Genomic DNA, 18,506 nt, shown 5'->3' with positions numbered 1-18,506 from the left:
TCCATCACAACTTGAAAAAATATTTTTTTAAAAAAAGACAACTGAAAATAAACAGGGAAAGTAAAAGGTCCAATATTGTGCTTTCTATATAATGTACTGAAAAAATAATTTTTCTATATACACTTTGAAAAGTATATTTATTGTAGCATCTGAAGAACCCACAAAAAGGAAGCTATACAAAGAAATATAGAAAAAACTAAAAATTTAAATTCAAATTTTTGAAATATGCTCACCTGATCCAAAAAAGGAAAAAAAAGGGGAAATGATAAATTGAAAATAAAAGAAAATTAAATAGTAAACCTGAATAAAAACATAAAATAATAAATCCAAACATACTAATAATTTATTAATTAATTTAAACATATCAATGAAAAGATTGTTTTTCTGGATAATGCTTTTTCTTTTTAACCCAATTGATCAACAAATATGTGAAAAAATGTTCAACATCTCAATATCTCTAGCAATTAGAGAAATGCAAATCAAAACTACTCTAAGATTTCATCTCTCTCCAGTCAGAATGGCAATTATCAAGAACACAAGCAACAATAAATGTTAGCAAGGATGTGGGGAAAAGGTACACTCTTACATTGCTGATGGGACCGCAAATTGGTGCAATCATTATGGAAAGCATTATGGAGATTTCTCAGAAAACTTGGAATAGAACTTTCATTTGGCCCAGTTATCCCACTTCTTGGTATATATACCAAAAAAACTTAAAATAAGCATAGTACAGTGAGGGAACCACTCAATTCACAATAGCTAAACTATGGAACCAACTTAGGTGCCCTTCAACAGAGGAATGGATAAAGAAATTGTGGTATATACACACAATGGAATATTACTCAGCCTTAAAGAATGAAATTATGGAATTTGCTGGTAAATGGATGGAACCAGAGAATATTATGCTGAGTGAAATATGCCAGTCCCAAAGAACCAAGGGCTGAATGTTTTCTCTGATACGCAGGTGCTAATTCACAATAAAGGTGGGGGGAATAGAGGTACTTTGTATTAGACAGAGGGGAGTGAAGGGAGGGTAGGGGGTATGGAGGTAGGAATGACAGTAGAATGAGACAGATATTATTACCCTATGTGCATATATGATTACATAACCTGTGTAACTCTACATTATGTACAACTAGAAGAATGAGAAGTTATACTCCATTTATGTATGATGTGTCAAAATGTATTCTACTGTCATGTATAACTAATTAAAACAAATTTAAAATTTTAAAACATTACCCAAACATTCTTACTTGTTTATGCTGTCTACAAGTAAGTCATGTCAAATATGATATAATAATGTAAAAAGTTGGATAAAATATCTACTATCAAAAGAATATTGGAGTGGGTGTATTAATATCAGACAAATAATATTTCAGAACATGGAATATTTGGGGAAATAAAGCAAAAACACAATAATAAAAGAATATAGGCACCAAAAAGAAAACTATTTAAATGTGTACACAACTAAAAGCAGCTTCAAAATACTCAAAGAAAAATTCACAGACCTGAAAGAAAAAGATCAATGACTAAAGCTAAGTACTTCAATACTTCTTTTGATAGTCAGTATAACTTGTGGACAGATGATCAGCAAAGATATAAAATAATTCAAATATCATCAAACAGCTAGATATAATTTACATCTGTGGAATATTCCAACACCAACAAATTAGTACTCTTTTCAAATGCATATGGAATATTTACAAGATAGACCATATATTCAGTCATAAAACAAATCTGATTAGATTTAAATAACTGGAATCATGCAGAATATATACTTAGGCCTTGAATTAAACTGGTAATCAATACTGTGTTAACATCTCCAAATGTTTAGACATTAAACACAAATAACCCATAAATCAAGGAGGATGATTCAAGAGAAATAAGAAATGTGTAACTAAACAAAATGAAAATGCAACATAAAATTTGTAGGATGAAATCAGTAACGCTTGAAGGGAAATAACATTAGGAAGGAAAACTAAATTCAATAGCTTATGCTTGTGTGTTAAACTAGAAAAAGAAGAGTAAATTAAACCTAAGGCACACAGCAGAAGCCACTGAACTAAAAACAAAGATAACATGGACACGTGATACAGAGAATTCAGAAACAAACAAAAGTCTGGTTGTTAGAAAAAATTACCTGTGTTCCAAAAGTGGTTCTAGGCCTTAGTTGAACCTTGTTTTTGGCTCACATGTCTTATCCTTATTTAATTGCTAGGTAATTCTCACTACCAGAAATAGAAGATACTTTATATGGTAAACATAGCTTGCTGAGACAACCCAGTCTGTATTTGGGAGTCTGAGGAATATTTTCTGGGTCCATGATTGATCATGCTAAAATTAACTTTTGAAGTTAGAAGTGAGTGGTAGAGAGCATTGAAGACATCATAAACAAGAACACTTAAGTATTGTTCCATTGTTTCTGACAACTTGGTGTATGGGAGATACTATGTAAACATGTATGTATGGTTGAATTGTCTAAATCATTGCAAAATTGAGACTGAATAAAGGTGAAATTTAGATAATTTTGTACTTAAAATGTGAATTTATATTTGTACTTTGAAATTAATCAATAAAGGTGATACCCTGAAGTTTCACAAACTTTCATTCTTTGATTCTGAGAATAATATGTTTTCAACCATTAATGAAGTCTGCAAATTTTTTTTAATTTATGCTTTTTTGTTGTACATGGAAATTTTGGAAATTTGGGTTCCTACATTTCAATAGTACTCATAATTTCATTTCTTCCTGTAAAATAAAGGTAAAGGGCAGGGGTTTTAGCTCAGTAGAAGAGCGCTTACCTAGCATGTATGAAGCAATGGGTTCAATTCTCAGCACCACATACAAATAAATAAAATAAATAAATAAAGGTCCATCAACAAAAATATTTCTTAAAAAGAAGGTAAAATGGCATTATGCTGTATCCCATTCTGATTTATATTTTACAATAAATAATATAAATCAAAGTGGGACTATTAAACAGTATGCACAGAATAAAGGCAAGCAAAAATCAAAATTCCATTCACTTCTCAAATGAATGTATTAAAAGTTCCATCTTTACATGTATCAACTTATATTTGTTCATTTATCCATCTAAATAAGATACAGTGATTGAAATAGGTTTTCCTTGATGATAAAGAAAAATAATGAAAATGGTAGAGGGGCTGGAGGTATAGCTCAGTGGTAGAACTCTTGCCTAGCTTGCTTGAAGCCCTGGATTTGATCCCTAGCACTTGGGGGGGAAAAGTGATAGTGAATATATGTTATAACTCATTCCACAAAATAACCAGATTGGTAATTAAAAATATGAAAAAGGTATATAATTTCTCTTGTCCTGCTTCCAATCCATCTACAAGTCTTGGTATTGGACTTAACATGCTTTCCAATAATATTTCTCTGATCTATAATGCTGTAAACTCTTCTAGAACTCCGCAGTCCTTAATGAATCTGTTTGTTGCCTTCCTCACCAACTGTGTTCCCCTTATGCAACAATCACAAATTTAAATAAAATCAGGTAAAATGTATTTATTCCCCCCGAGTACTAGAGATTGAACTCAGGGCTTCAAGCATGCTAGGCATGTGCTCTACTACTGAGCTAATATTTCCCTCTTTATAGGACTTGATAAAGTCCTCCTTCTTTATCAATCTGTTAACCAGGGTTTATTTATTTTTTTGTTTATTTATTGCTACTGAGTTTCATTACTTTCTTTGGTATTTTAGCTGTTAACCCCTTGACAAATAAATGGTTTGCAAATATTTTCTCCAGTTTCTAACTTTTCATTTTGTTTGTTGTCTCTGCCTTATAGAAACTTTCTAGTTTGATGTAGTCACTTAGTTTTGCTCTTGTTACTTGTGTTTTTGGTGTCAAATCAAAAAACAAAAACAAAAAACAAAGAAACATTGACCAGACTGATAACAAAGAGCATTTCTCCTATTTTTTTCTTTTAGGGGCTCTATCATGTTAAGTCAAATGTTTAAGTATTTATTACATTACAAATTGATTTTTTGTGCATGATTTAAGATAAGGATCTAGCCTTGTTCTTTTGAATATGTATATCCAATTTCCTCAACACTATATATTTCAAGAGACCACATTTCTCCCAGTATGTATTAGTGGCACTTTGTTAAACATTAGTTAACTGTGTATCTATAGGTTTATTTTCAGCTCTTATTCCTCTACCATTGACCTGTGAGTCTGTTTTAATTACTATAGCTTTGTAGGATAATTGAAACCAGGAAGGGTGATGCCTCCAGCTCAGTTATTTTTGCTTAGAATGCCTTTAGCTATTCATATTTTTTTAATGTTTCCAAACAAATTTTAGGATTTTCTGCCTATCTATAAAAAAAATACAGTTGGAGTTTTAATAGGGATTACATTGAATCTGTACAGTATTGGAGTAGTATGGACATTTTACAATATGAATTCTTCAAATCCATGAACATGAAGTTCTTCCATGTATTTGTGTCATCTTTAATTTCTTTCATCCATGTTTTATAACTTTCAGCATACAGGTCTTTTACTACCTTGATTAAATTCAATCCTAAGGATTTTATTCTTATCGATGCTGTTGTAAATAAGATTTTTAAAATTTCATTTTTGGATAGTTAATTGTTAGTGTATAGAAACACTCACAAATTCTATACATTGATTTTTTATCCTTCAGCTTTACTAAATTTATGTATTAGTTTTAACTGGCTTTTTATTCCTTTTTTTGGTGGATTCTTAAGGGTTTTTTTTTTTTTTAAATATAAGATCATGTCATCTCCAAAAAGGAAAAATTTTACTTCTTCCTTTCCTATTTAGATGCCTTTTTATTTATTTACTTATTTTACTAATTGCTTAGCTACTACTTCCAATACTATATAAAATTAAAATGGCAAAAGTGGGCACCTTTGTTTGGTCCCTTACAGGAATAGCTTTCAGCTTCACCACTGAGTATATTAGCTATGAGTTTATGATATGGTGCCTTTATTATACTGCAGTATACTTCTGTACCGACTTTTTGAGAGATTTTTAATCATAAGAGGAAATTGAATTTTGCCAAATGCTGTGTGTGTGTCTGTGTGTGTGTGTGTGTTTTGAGGTAATTGCGTGGTTTTTAGTCTTTATTTTGTTAAAGTTGTGTATCACATTTATTGATTTTATATGGTGAAACATCGCATGGATAAATCCCACTTGATCATGGTGTTTGATCCTCTTAATGTGCTATTAAGTTTGGCTTACTGTGGTATTGGCATGAAATAGACGGGTAGACCAATGGTACATAATAGAGGACACAGAGATTAACCCACAGAATTATAATTACATTAGACAAAGGCGCCAAAAATTGCATTGGAGAAAAGATAGCCTCTTCAACAAATGGTGCTGGGATAACTGGAAATCCATATGCAACAAAATGAAATTAAACCCCTGTCTCTCACCATGCATGAAACTCAACTCAAAATGGATCAAGGACCCAGGAATACAACTAGAGACCCTGTATCAAATAGGAGAAAAAGTAGGCCCTAATCTCCATATGTGGGATTAGGCCCCAACTTCCTTAATAAGACTAATTTGGCACAAGAAGAATAAATGGGGTGGATGCAAACTAAAAAGTTTCTTCTCAGCAAAAGAAACAATCTATGAGGTGAATAGAGAGCCTGCATCTTGGGAGCAAATCTTTACCCCTCACACATCAAATAGAGCATTAATCTCTAGGTTACATAATGAACTCAAAAAGCTAAGCACCAAAAAAACAAATAACCCAGTGAATAAATGGGCCAAGGACATAGACAATTCTCCAAAGATGATATACAATCAACCAACAAATGTATGAAAAAGTGTTCATCATCGTTAGAAATTAGAGAAATGCAAATCAAAACTAAGATTTCATCTCACTTCAGTCAGAATGGGAGCTATTATGAATACAAATAACAATAAGCATTGGCGAGGATGTGAGGGAAAAGGTACATACATTGCTGGTGGGACTGCAAATTGGTGCAGACAATATGGAAATCAGTGTGGAGATTTCTTGGAAAATTGGGAATGGAACCACCATTTGACCCAGCTATCCCTCTCCTCAGTTTATACCCAAAGGACTTATATATCCAAAGGACTTAAAAAAACAGCTCACTACAGGGACTCGGCCACATCAATGTTTATAGTAGCACAATTCACAATAGCTAAACTATGGAACCAACCTAGATGCCCTTCAATTGATGAATGGATTAAGAAATGAGGCATATATACATAATGGAATATTACTCAGCAATAAAAGAGAATAAAATCATGGCATTTGCAGGTAAATGGATGGATTTAGAGAAGATAATGCTAAGTGAAGTTAGCCAATCCCAAAAAAATAAATGCCAAATGTTTTCTCTGATATAAGGAGGCTGATTCATAGTGGGGTAAGGAGGGGGAGTGTGGGAGGAATAAAAGAACCCCAAGATAGGGCAGAGGGGTGGGAGGGGAAGGGAGGGAGTTAGAAACGATGGTAGAATGTGATGGACATTATTATCCAAAATACATGTATGAAGAAAAGAATTGGTGTGAATATATTTTGTATACAGAGATATGAAAAATTGTGCTATATATGTATAAGAAATGTAATGCATTCCGCTGTCCTATATAAATAAAAAATAATATAAATAAATAAAAATAGATTTGGCTTGCTGTATTTTGCATCTGTGTTCATCAGCGATATTGTAGGCCCATATATCTCCTCAAATTAATTAATTAATAAGAAATAAGTTAACAGTACTTGTAAATTTGCTATAGACCAGGGATATTTTTATGCTAATTAAAGAAATAAAGTTGGAATATAAGTGAAAGTTAATATTTTGTGTTAATCTAAATGAAATATTAAATTATTTAGTTATTAACTACTTTTATTTTTTAAGTTTTATTTTGGATAATAATGTCCATCACATTCTACCATCGTTTCTAACCCCTCCCACCCCTCTGCCCTATCTAGAGTTCCTCTATTCCTCCCACACTCCCCCTCCTTACCCCACTATGAATCAGCCTCCTTATATCAGAGAAAACATTTGGCATTTGGTTTTTTGGGATTGGCTAACTTCACTTAGCATTATCTTCTCTAACTCCATTCATTTACCTGCAAATGCCATGATTTTATTCTCTTTAATTGCTGAGTAATATTCCATTATGTATTTTTTATTTTATTTATTTTAGCCTGTATTCTTAAGCTAATAACCATGATGTATTAGGCTGTAGTATGATCTTTTTTACTATCCTAAAAATAAATTTAAAATCAGTTAGAATTCTATTTCTGTTATGGTAAAATTAGTTCCAAAAGACAAACTCTTCCACAGATGATACTGTGTACTCTATACAATAAGAAAAAATCCAACTACATGAAGGATTTGAGAATGAACAGAAGAAGCTATATTTTGAAACAGGGATGAAATTGGAAAAGAGTCACTGACATACGGTGAGTTTCTGTTTGGGTGAGTTAGTCTGAGCACAGGCTACAGTCACAATAAACTAAATCTCTGGGTAAAAGTCTTATAGAAAACCTGTCTTTCTCTGTCTTCAAGAAAAAGAACACAGCCTGGGACAATCAAAGACACTGGAAAGTAAAAGAAGGAAGATACAGTAATGGAGCAATTCAGAGAATGGAAGTCTAAAATTCTTAAGTATAAACTTTCCCAAGTTTCTGGATGGTTTGCATCTGAGGCATGAACAAGGCAGGCTCGAAGTTACCTTCACTTAAGGTCAAAGGAACAAGGTAGATGCCTACACCTAATGAACTGAGATTTCAACTGCTGTTGAAAGCAAGGAAAGGTTTTCAATTTCAGTTTAACAAACTTAATTGCCGTATAAAACAAGAATGGTAACATTCTTTAGAATTACATAATAGAATCCACAATCTCCACAATTTAACACCCAAAATATCTAAAATAAATCCCCAAATACCTGACATATTAAGAACCACAAAAGTGTGACCCATTTTCAAGGGAAAAGATCATCAACAAAGACCAATAATGAGATGATTCAAATGAATAGCCAGATTAGGACTTTAAGGCAGCTAATATACCTCAACTCAAAGAAGTAAAGGAAAATATATCTATAATAAATGAAAAGATGGGAATTCTTAGCAGAAAAAGAACATATAAAAAGGAAAAAGTGAAATTATGGAACCAAAAAATACAACGTCTAACATTAAAAATATCACTGAACTAACAAAATGAAAAATGACAGAGGAAAGGAGCAGTAAGTTTGGAGTATGATCAATAGAAATTTACTCATCTGAAGATGAAAGAGAGAAGAAAGTGTTGAAAAATGAACAGAGCCTTGGAGTCCTGCTTGATATAAAAAGTTCTTTTTAAGTATGTGATTAGAGACTCACAGGTAAAGAAAACTATTTAAGAATATATCCCAAAGAAATAATGACTGAATACTTCTTAAGTGAAAGACATAAATTATAGATTAAAAAACTCAATAAACCCAAATAAAATAAAAATCAAACATAATCATATCAGCAAATTACTGAAAACCAAAGAAAATATCAAAACATCTAGAGATGCATAAAGTTAAGAAAAACACAAATATGTATAATGTCAGAAAGCAGATCAATAGTTGCCTGAAGTGGATAGATGGATAGACAGATGAACTGTAAAACAGTATGAGAAAACCGTTGGAGGTGGTGGATGGTTGGTATTCCTTAGTTTCTTTTTTATTATTAAATTTAGTTTTGCCTGCCTTTTGACTTTCCTTCCTGAATAATTCAGTTGAAAAGACATTATTTAGGGGCCTATAGAATAAGCACCATTGTAAGGAAGCAATGGGAGAATAGCAGGAAATGTCATTGAAATAGGATGACCAGGGCACATACATTACCCAAGTGTGGTATGTAGAAGTCTAGAATGATGAGGAAGACTTCTGCACCACAGTCATACAGAGGTGGTGATGGTAACAGGAGATTAGAAACACATTAATAACGTCTAATAAGTAAGTATATTTGGAATGATGAAAGCCGAACTTCTTACTTTGGAGGGGAGTTACATTCATGGAAATGAAAACTAGAAGGAATCTTAGTTTGTTGGATTATTGTCAGATTACAATTGGAGATATCAGTGTAAGCTCATAGTTTTCAAGAAAGATGACAGACGATAATTAGATGATTGATAAATAGACAGATGATAGATGGTAGATAGAGAAGCAGTTTGTGTGAATACATGTGTATATGTGCCTAGGAGTAATAACCCCAATAGTGATGAGCACCACTGGTGCACATGTTAATTTCTTGGTTTTATTCTCTACTAAAAAGAACCAAAGTTCTTTGGGGAAATAACTAATTCCAGAGCTGCCTAGAAAAAATACAAAATGAACCTGGAACTTGATCTAGGAAGTAAGAAGCACTCAAGGGATGATACAGATATGATAAAATGTCAGAAAACAGTTTTAATGGGCTTTAACTGTCTATACTTGAAATATTTTGAACATCAAAATGTAATGGATTTTAATGATTTGTAATGAATTATAATGATTGTAATGGATTACTCATTGAATAAAATAGGAATTCATGTATCCACATGACATAAGTAAATGCATAAATAAATAGAAAGATAAGAGAATACCTACCAATAAATGTAGAAAGAATTATGGAATGAGAAAACCATGATAACACATAATAATTAATGCTGTCTTGAAATATCCAATGGATATTCAAAATAATATTGAAATATTGTCAAGAAATAGGTTTTATGTACCTTCAAACTACCTCCCAAAAAATGCTTGCGAATTATAGGGAGGCAAAAAATAACTTTATAATAGAGAAAACATGTAGACTCCAGTTTTAATCAAATGGTTTGAATTAATAGAATCCATAATGAGACAAACTGAAATCATGTGCCAGCTGGAACAGTGAGAAGAACATAGCATTACTTTTGTGAGAGAATAACAGTGAGAATAACATAGCATTGTTTTTGCCAAAAATGCATAGGTTGAATCTAACTACAAGAAACACACGACATTCTCAAATTAAGGGATATCCTACCTCTTCAAAAATGTGACCTATAACGTTCAAAAGTATCACAATCATGAAAGTCAAGGAAAAACTGAGGAACATTTCTAAAACAAACAAAAACTAAAGTAACATGGAACTACATGTGATACAAAACTCTGGACTGATCACTTTGCAAAAAAAAAAAAATAATAATAAGGCAAGTGGCAAAACTTGAACAGGGTCTAAGGATAAGATGACAGAATATGTAACTGTTACGGATTAGTTGTGAGGTATGCTGCAAAAGCTCATGTGTGAGGCATTGTAAGAAAGTTCAAGGGTGAAAGGATTGGGTTATGAAAGCCTTAGCCCAACCAGTGCATTAATCCCCCGATAGGAATGAACTAAGTAGTAACTATAGACAGGTAGGATGTATCTGGAGGAGGTGGGTCCCTGGGGGAGTGCCTTTGGGGTATATATTTTGTCCCTGAAGAGTGAAGCGCAATCTCTCTCTCTGCTCCGTGGTGTGATGTCTTGAGCCAGTTCTCTCTGTCACACTCTTCTGCCCTAATATTTAGCCTTAGCTTGATCCTGGAAGAATAGAATCAGCCTTCTATGGACTGAGCACTCTGAAACCATAAGCCCCAAGTAAATATTTCCTCCTCAAAAAATTGTTCTTGTCAGGTATTTTAGTCACAGCAGCAAAAAAGCTGACAAAAAAAAATCAACATTAATTTCCTTGATTTTAAATTTACACATCCGAGTTATTCATTCAAGTGTGCAAGTGAGATGGGACATCATTTTAACAACATATTTTCACAAGGAATAAAAGTGGCTTTTTGTTCTACTCTTGTAGTTTTTCAATAAGTTTAAAATTATTTTAAAATAAAAATGTTTATAAGAACTAATTTTACATGAGATAGTATATAGGACATGGCATTTTATATACTGAATAACTAGAATCAAGGGCAGCAGATGAGTACTTTTGAAAAACAATGTCTGAAATAGCATCACTCACCATAAAAATCAACTACCTGAATGAATATGTTGGTAATTTCAATCTATATGAGGAATGTGAGAATATTTATTAACTGAAGAATTCTTGAAATCTGTAGATATAATGTTTAAAAATGATTGCTGCTGCCAATTTTTAGAAGAAGAAAAAGAACACTTTAATTGACAGGTACATAAAGTTGGTCTAGGTGCTTATATGGATTTCACAATAGCAACACTATCAACCTAACAACTTTTAGAGTGAATTCCAGGTAATAGCTGAGAGAGAGGAAATTCATATAAGAATGCCAACCAACTGTTAAATTGATTCTTGTATGCACTTGATTTTAGTCCCAAATTGAATATTTTGTCAGTAGTAAGACTTCAAGACTTCAGCCTGATTTACTGGTCTAACTTGTTTTAGGCAGTAATTGGCAGCTGTACACTCAAATTATGTAGGTCACATTAGGATCAGTGCAGAAGTTTCTCCGCCTGCATATTTTTCATACCTTATCATTGTCATTTACTTTTTAATTATGAAACTATTTTAAGGTCAAGGGAACGTAGCAAAGAGTCACTTAAAGGAAGTTTCATATTAACATACCAAACTCTTGTATATCCTTGTCTATTACACAGTATGTGATGATTCACAATTCATTGGCACCCAGTTATTGCCATATTTCCTCATCAAATCACCCAGCAAGCAGATATAAATTATATGTGTGTTGTTGGCCTTGTATTGACTTCTTGATAAGCGTGATATTCCTAATTTAAGTGTTTCAGTAGGTGCTTCTGGAGCTTTAATTTGTAAAAATTAAATCTCACAGCATACCCAAGCCATACAGTTAGGTACTTTCTCCTTTTTCCCATGGTTATGTTTCCCACTGCTCATATTTATCACACTGTTTTGTAATTTTGTAACTTGCTTAGTTTGTTTCCTTTTTAGACAGCTTCTTGAGGGTAGATAACAAATGTGTATTCTAATCACCAAACACTTATCTTGAAAGTATTGAATAAGCATTTATTGAATGAGTGGTTGACTAAAAATTAACTTTATAGACATGATATTGGGAATGCATTGTTTTATCTTTAATATACATTCATCTCACCAACTTTTCTAATCAAATTTAAAGCAGCTACCACTAGAAGAATGAATATGAATATGGGCATTTTATGGTCAACTACCTTTAGATTTTATGCATATCTTTATCCCAGAAGATTCCATTTTGTCTGTCTGAAATGCAGAGTGATTAATAAATAGCATTCTGTAAATATGTAGTTATTATAATTTTCTTACTACTAAGCTACTAAGGGAAAGTTTTCACAGTCACTATTTGTTAGATTTTATTTACTGATACATTTTGTTCTAAAATTGTGTTTTATTTAAACTACAACAACCAAATATACTACAGAGTATCTGTAAATGCTTGGCAGAACTTGAATAAGACTGGCAGGACTTAAAATAAATACATTCATTCCATTACCCTCAGGCTGCATGTGGCTGAAGCTTTTAGAGATAAAGCTTTTATATCCTGATGTGGTCAACTACTTCATTTGACAGCATACACGCCTGATCATTTGAACCAGATGGCAGTATATCATCATCCTATTTTTTTTAGTTGCTAAAAATTAATACCAACTCCGAGATTTATGAAATATGATTTGTTCCTTTAATTGTCTTTTAGACATGATTATTCAAAGCATTATGTCAATATATTTACCAGTATGAGAGTAAACCAAATGACTTATTTGGAAACTGAGTGAATACCTAGAAGTGCTAATTTGGGGGAGCAGAAAGAAAGAAAAATAAAATAGAAGATAAAACATAGAAGTGAACAAAAACTTAAGAATGTTTATTAATATGGGGTTGAGGTTGTGGCTCAGCTGTAGAGCACTTGCCTAGCATGTGCAGGGCACACAGGTTTTGATCCTCAGCACCACATAAAAATAAAAATAAAGGTATTGTGTCCAACTAAAACAAAATATTAAAAAAGAATGTTTATTAATATGAAATCAATAATTATAATTATCTTTTACTTTGATTTTTTGAGTCATAATATTTCTACAGAAGGCTTCTGAAAAATATCATTTCTTTTGCTTATTGTCTTTTGCCAAACAGGATGCTTTAGAACTATCTAATAAAACTCCATCATAAAAGGGTAGCGGGTAGGAATTACTGTCTTCTAATAGTCAAATAGTTAATATTTATTACATATTTTCATATTTAATAATATGCAAAAAAGAAAAGACAAAAGAAACATGCTTCAGTATCTACAGCCTCATTTAAAAAATTTAATAGTATAAAATAATTTCTAGAGTAGTATGGAGCAAATCTAAGTACAGAATCTAACTTCTGTTTTAACTCTTTTTGCGAGTAACTTTTTTTTTTATGACAAAAAGATTGACTGTAAGACATCAGAAGGGAATTCAGTTTGTAGAATAGACCAATAAAAATATTTGATATCTGGTGCTTTTGTTCATTATTTATAAAACTCATTAAATTATAGATAATTTTTAAAATAAATCTTTCAAAATCAAAGTGGGGTTATTAAGAAATATATTCATTACATTTCCAATAAAAAATTACATCATCTACAGTAACACTTGGTTTTATGAGCTCCATATAGATTTTGGCTACTAAATTTAGCAATATTTAAAAATGAAATTTCCAGAAGTTTGTTAATGATATTATTAATTCAGAAGAGATTAAGATCTACATAGGTAAGTTTGTCAAGTTTATATTAATTACTATACTCTCTATTTCATTACTCTGGATTAAAATTAAAGTGAATAGATTTCTACTCTATGCAATAAAAATTCATGTTAGGGAAATAATGTTAATCTCCATTTTAGATTAGGTCAAATCCCTATGTGAAAACTGGTTCATTTTATATGATAGCGTGCAGCATTTCCAGCTGCTTTCTCTCTAATCAAAACATTTGCTTTCAATGGCAGCTGCCTCTATGCCTTGTTTTTTTTAAACAATTTGCAACAAATCAAAGAAGAAACAAAGTATCCATAGTAATTGCTCAGGCTTCTGGGACTTGCATGTTATACAACTTCAAAATAAGAAACAAAGGAAGTCAATTCACAAGGCAATTTTTTAACACTAAAGCTTTGTTTCATAAAACCCTAATAAGCAGAATGCATAATCACACAAATATAGTATAATTCAGAAATTTATAAATAATTCTTTGCAGGATAAAATGCATTAAAACTATATATTGTAAATGCATTAAAACTATATATCGTAAATGCCTAATGTGGAGTATAGCTTATGAACACAGACGAAGTGTGTTGGGGAAACAGAATATACAGGCTGAGTTTCTCATCTAATAGTGAATTATTTTTCTGAACCATAATCTAGGTCATGTTTATGAAAGTACATTAATAAAAGTTAATATCCTAATGTGACTATATATTTTTGATAGCTTTTGATTCAGACAAAAGACATATCAAACTGAATTGGTGTCAGCAACTATTTTGGAATGTTTTATAATCAACATTTGCCAAACATATACGCCTATGTTTATATACTTTTTAGCATAAATATTAGCAAATTTTGCACTGTTTGCAAATTATATATTTAATTTTTAATGGTATTCTATTTTTAAAGAACTTATTTCTCTTTGTATCATATCAAAGGAATAAAATAGTAAATGTAATTTAGGTCAAACCAATACATTTTACTTAATTTAAGCATTAAGTGATGTGTGTTGGAAAGATCTCAATCTCCATGTATATTGCAAATAAAAAACCAAACAATACAACATAACATTATGTATCCCATAGAAATCTGAATAACCAATTACTTAAAAATTTAACCATCTGCTCTCATTGAAGCAGCTTAGACTGAGACATTTCTCTGTGTTACAAACCAGCATAATCAGAATGTAGCAATGAGAAATGCTACACTCCCACCCCGACCACCCCTTTCTTATTTGCTGTGATGGTTTTCATTGAAAACTTGAGTATACAAACAAAGGAAAGGGGAATATCTTCCCCTTGCCACATCTCCTAATTGAGAGCTTATATTCAGTAATGGCTTTTTTGCTGCCCTGGGCAGCATGACATTGCCTCATTTGGCTAGCACAGCTATTATTCTAGGAGCAGCGAGTGAAGTGGCCCAATCCATCTGCTTGCTTTTTCATGGGCTGGTGCTTTCCTTGATGTTGACAGCTGTCTTAATATTCCTGGGCCACCTGCCACATAGTAAATATTGTGCTCTAAGATATGTTCAGTAGTGTATTCCTCTGGTAAAGTTTTCAGAACAAAAAATCTTAGCATTTCTAAATAACTCTTGCATCAGTTTAAATGCTTCAGGGGTCAGCACTTCCTGTGTCTATTCTCATAATTTTGAAGAGTGTAGTATGTATGCTCTAGAAATGGCAAATCAGTTACTTGTGATGTTAGTTCTGGTTTTCTTGTAGATCACATAAGCTATTAAACTGTAGTCCTTTTGTGGATGTGATGTGGTCACAGAGGGTGAAGAAGAAGAAAGAACATTGATGGTTATTTCCTCTAGTGAGCCTTCTAAGAACCCTCTAGACTATGCTGGAGATCTGTCCTGCCATCTTTCCACCCATGGAAAGATTTCTTCTTTCTCACCCTTTTTATGAGTCTGTTTCCCCACCAAATTGAGGGAAAGCACTTGCTTTTTTCCTTCACTATACTTTTTTATAGCTAAGAATAAGCATGTGTCTGATACATCCTGGACACTTGTGGGTTCTGCTCTTTCTACATTTTCAGGGGTTATCTTTAAAGAAAAAGGATTTAAAATTAAGAATAAAAATTAGATATAAAAATGATATAGAATTTCATAGGATTAAAAATAAATCATGCAAATTACCAATTTTAAAATATTGACTAATCTTAAAAACTTAACAAAAATCTATAAAAATAATATATTTTTCTATTAACTGCCTGGCAAACTTCTATATTGTAAAAGTAGTCTTGATAGCATACTCTTTGATGGCCTTTCATATAACAAAAAGTTTTAAACATAATTTTCTGTATAAAATAATGGAAATATAATTTAGATTTTCCTCTAGTTCAGGGGATCTTATTATTTTTATTTAGTACAAACATGCAACATTATACTCTCCCTCTCTCTTTCTCTCATACACAGAACACATATTACTGCCAAAGGTTTATATCCTTACAAATAAGAATTCTGATAGATTCTATGTTACATGGTTTGCAGCCAAAAGAAAAAAAAATATTTGGTGTATTTATGATTATAAAATTATATATGTGGCATTATTGAACATATCACTGTTATGATAGAAATTACGTCAATTATAAGTAACTCTTTCAACTTTAAAAGTAACTTTACAACTTTGTCTTCCAGTGCCTGAAATAATTTTCTACATATCACTGTTGCTGCTATACATTTCAAATCTTATTTCACCTTTTAGTGTCTGGGGCCATGTGCTATATTCACATGTCATGAAAGAACATGTGGCCCTGCACCTCAGGTGTAATGCTTGGTGAGTTGCACAATGAGCAAATTAGAGATGAAGCAATAACTGTACTTTATTTTGGAAAGATTGAAAGTCATATAAGTTTATCTCAGTAAACCCAAACTGAAGGTAATTCCCCTCTCAAATTCCCCAACAGATTTCAAAATGCTCCAAATAACTCTAGGAGAAATGTAATGGAAAAAAAAAAAAAATCCAACTAGAAAAAGACTGTGTCTTAATCAATTTAATCAAGTTAAAATAGCTAAATTTGTAAGTTTTATATAAATACATTTTATAAAATTTATGTATTTGTAAATTTTAAAAAATGTAATCACATTGCTAAGTTCACACTGGAAGAATCTATGTCAGTGAATATCCATAAAACTTGAAGTTTAGGGCTGGGGATATAGCTCACCTGGTAGAGTACTTGCCTTATATGCCAAGGCCCTGGGTTCTATCCCCAACAACAACACACACACACACACACACACACACACACACACACAAAACAAACAAACAAACAAAAAACTCTTGAACTTCAAATTCACTCAGGTGCTTTACTCTGCTACAGATGGAAATCAGCACATTATTAGGAGTTTATTCTTTTCCTTCATGAAGAAACTGCTCCTCGGAGCTGGGGTTGTGGCTCAGTGGAGAGCACTTGCCTAGCATGCATGAGGCAATAGGTTCAATCCCCAACAATATACAAAAAAATAAATAAAGGTATTTTGTCCATCTACAACTAAAAAAAAAAAAAAGCTGCTCTTGAGGAAAAAAATAGAGTCATGGGTCAGCATCACTGTATAATGTCTAGATTATCTAATGCCTTGCAAGTTGTCCATTAACAGAATTTTACCTGGATTAACATTAGCAATATTTCTACAACACTAGAAAAGTTCAATATTAAGGACTTTACATATTGTGATTCCGATACCACCTCACTTATGGAGGAGAGTGGTTATTGAACAAATATGTGGTCTATCAGTATTTTTCTTGAGAGCTATTTTTAAGAGAAATGTTAGTTAAAACCATAATTAATTGGTAAATCTTACTGACTCCCACCATTTTTATCTCCAAAAAGACTTTCTGAACAATGAATAGGCAGGGCCTGCGTTAGTCACAGGACAAGTGTGGGACACATCTGATAGTTTTTTTAAGATTTGTTGGGGGAGATAAATTATTCTTTAGGTCTTCTACCTGGAGAGAACAGTTTGCTTCAGTTCCTTTTGCTTTTAAATTCTCTTTGGACTTTCTGGTAAGTGGACCTTTAATGAAGATTTTCCCCTAAAATAATATGTTCCAATTGGGAACTTATTCTAGTCTTATTCTAGCATATTATGCTAGCCTTTCCTATTTTCTTAGACTCCTATTTTCTGAACTCCGTTGAAAGAATTGGAGCAGACCGAACTTTGGTAGGTTAACCTGCCAAAACAAACTGTAGTGAGTAGGAGCTGGAATGCTTCTAAGTGGCAGCTGTGGGGCAGCACAAGGTTCAATAGCCGCCAGCTGGTGCTGAAATGACCTGAGGCTTATGGATGTTCAACCTAATCATAAGAAAACTTTTCCTCCACCAGCATCCCAAAGATGGGGGTGAGGGGCACTACTCCAAAGACAGAGAGAACTATCCCGTAGTTCTCCTACCCCTGTCAAATCTGCCATGGACATTTCATTTTTATCTGATTAACTTCCATAAGTTATTTTGGTGAACAAAGGTATCACTTCCTTGAATTCTGTACCAGTGTCAGTGTAGCTTTCAACAAAATAAAATTTTACGAGTTAAATGGGCCATGTTTTCTATACTAAGTGCTAGACTATAAAAAGCTGTCACACTACCAGGACCCTTATTTTAAAGTAAGTCTTAAGGATCTTTTGGTTTCCAGATTCCAATGGCATCTGTGTAATGATAGCAGCATGTTTGCTTCAGCATTTACAAGTTTGAATCATCCTTGTCTTTGATCAGTGTTGTCTTTGAAAAAGGTTTCGTGGAGTTAGGTATCCTGTAAGGCAGAATGTGATTTACAAAGCACATCTGGGGTAGGACAATTTCCTGAACTTGTAAGTCAGAAGAACCAGAAACAAGTTGTTGACTGCTTGACAGGGACCTTCC

Source organism: Marmota marmota, unplaced genomic scaffold, assembly GCF_001458135.2.
Source record: "Marmota marmota marmota unplaced genomic scaffold, marMar, whole genome shotgun sequence".
Lineage (NCBI taxonomy): Eukaryota > Metazoa > Chordata > Mammalia > Rodentia > Sciuridae > Marmota > Marmota marmota.
This window is presented reverse-complemented; position numbering follows the sequence as displayed.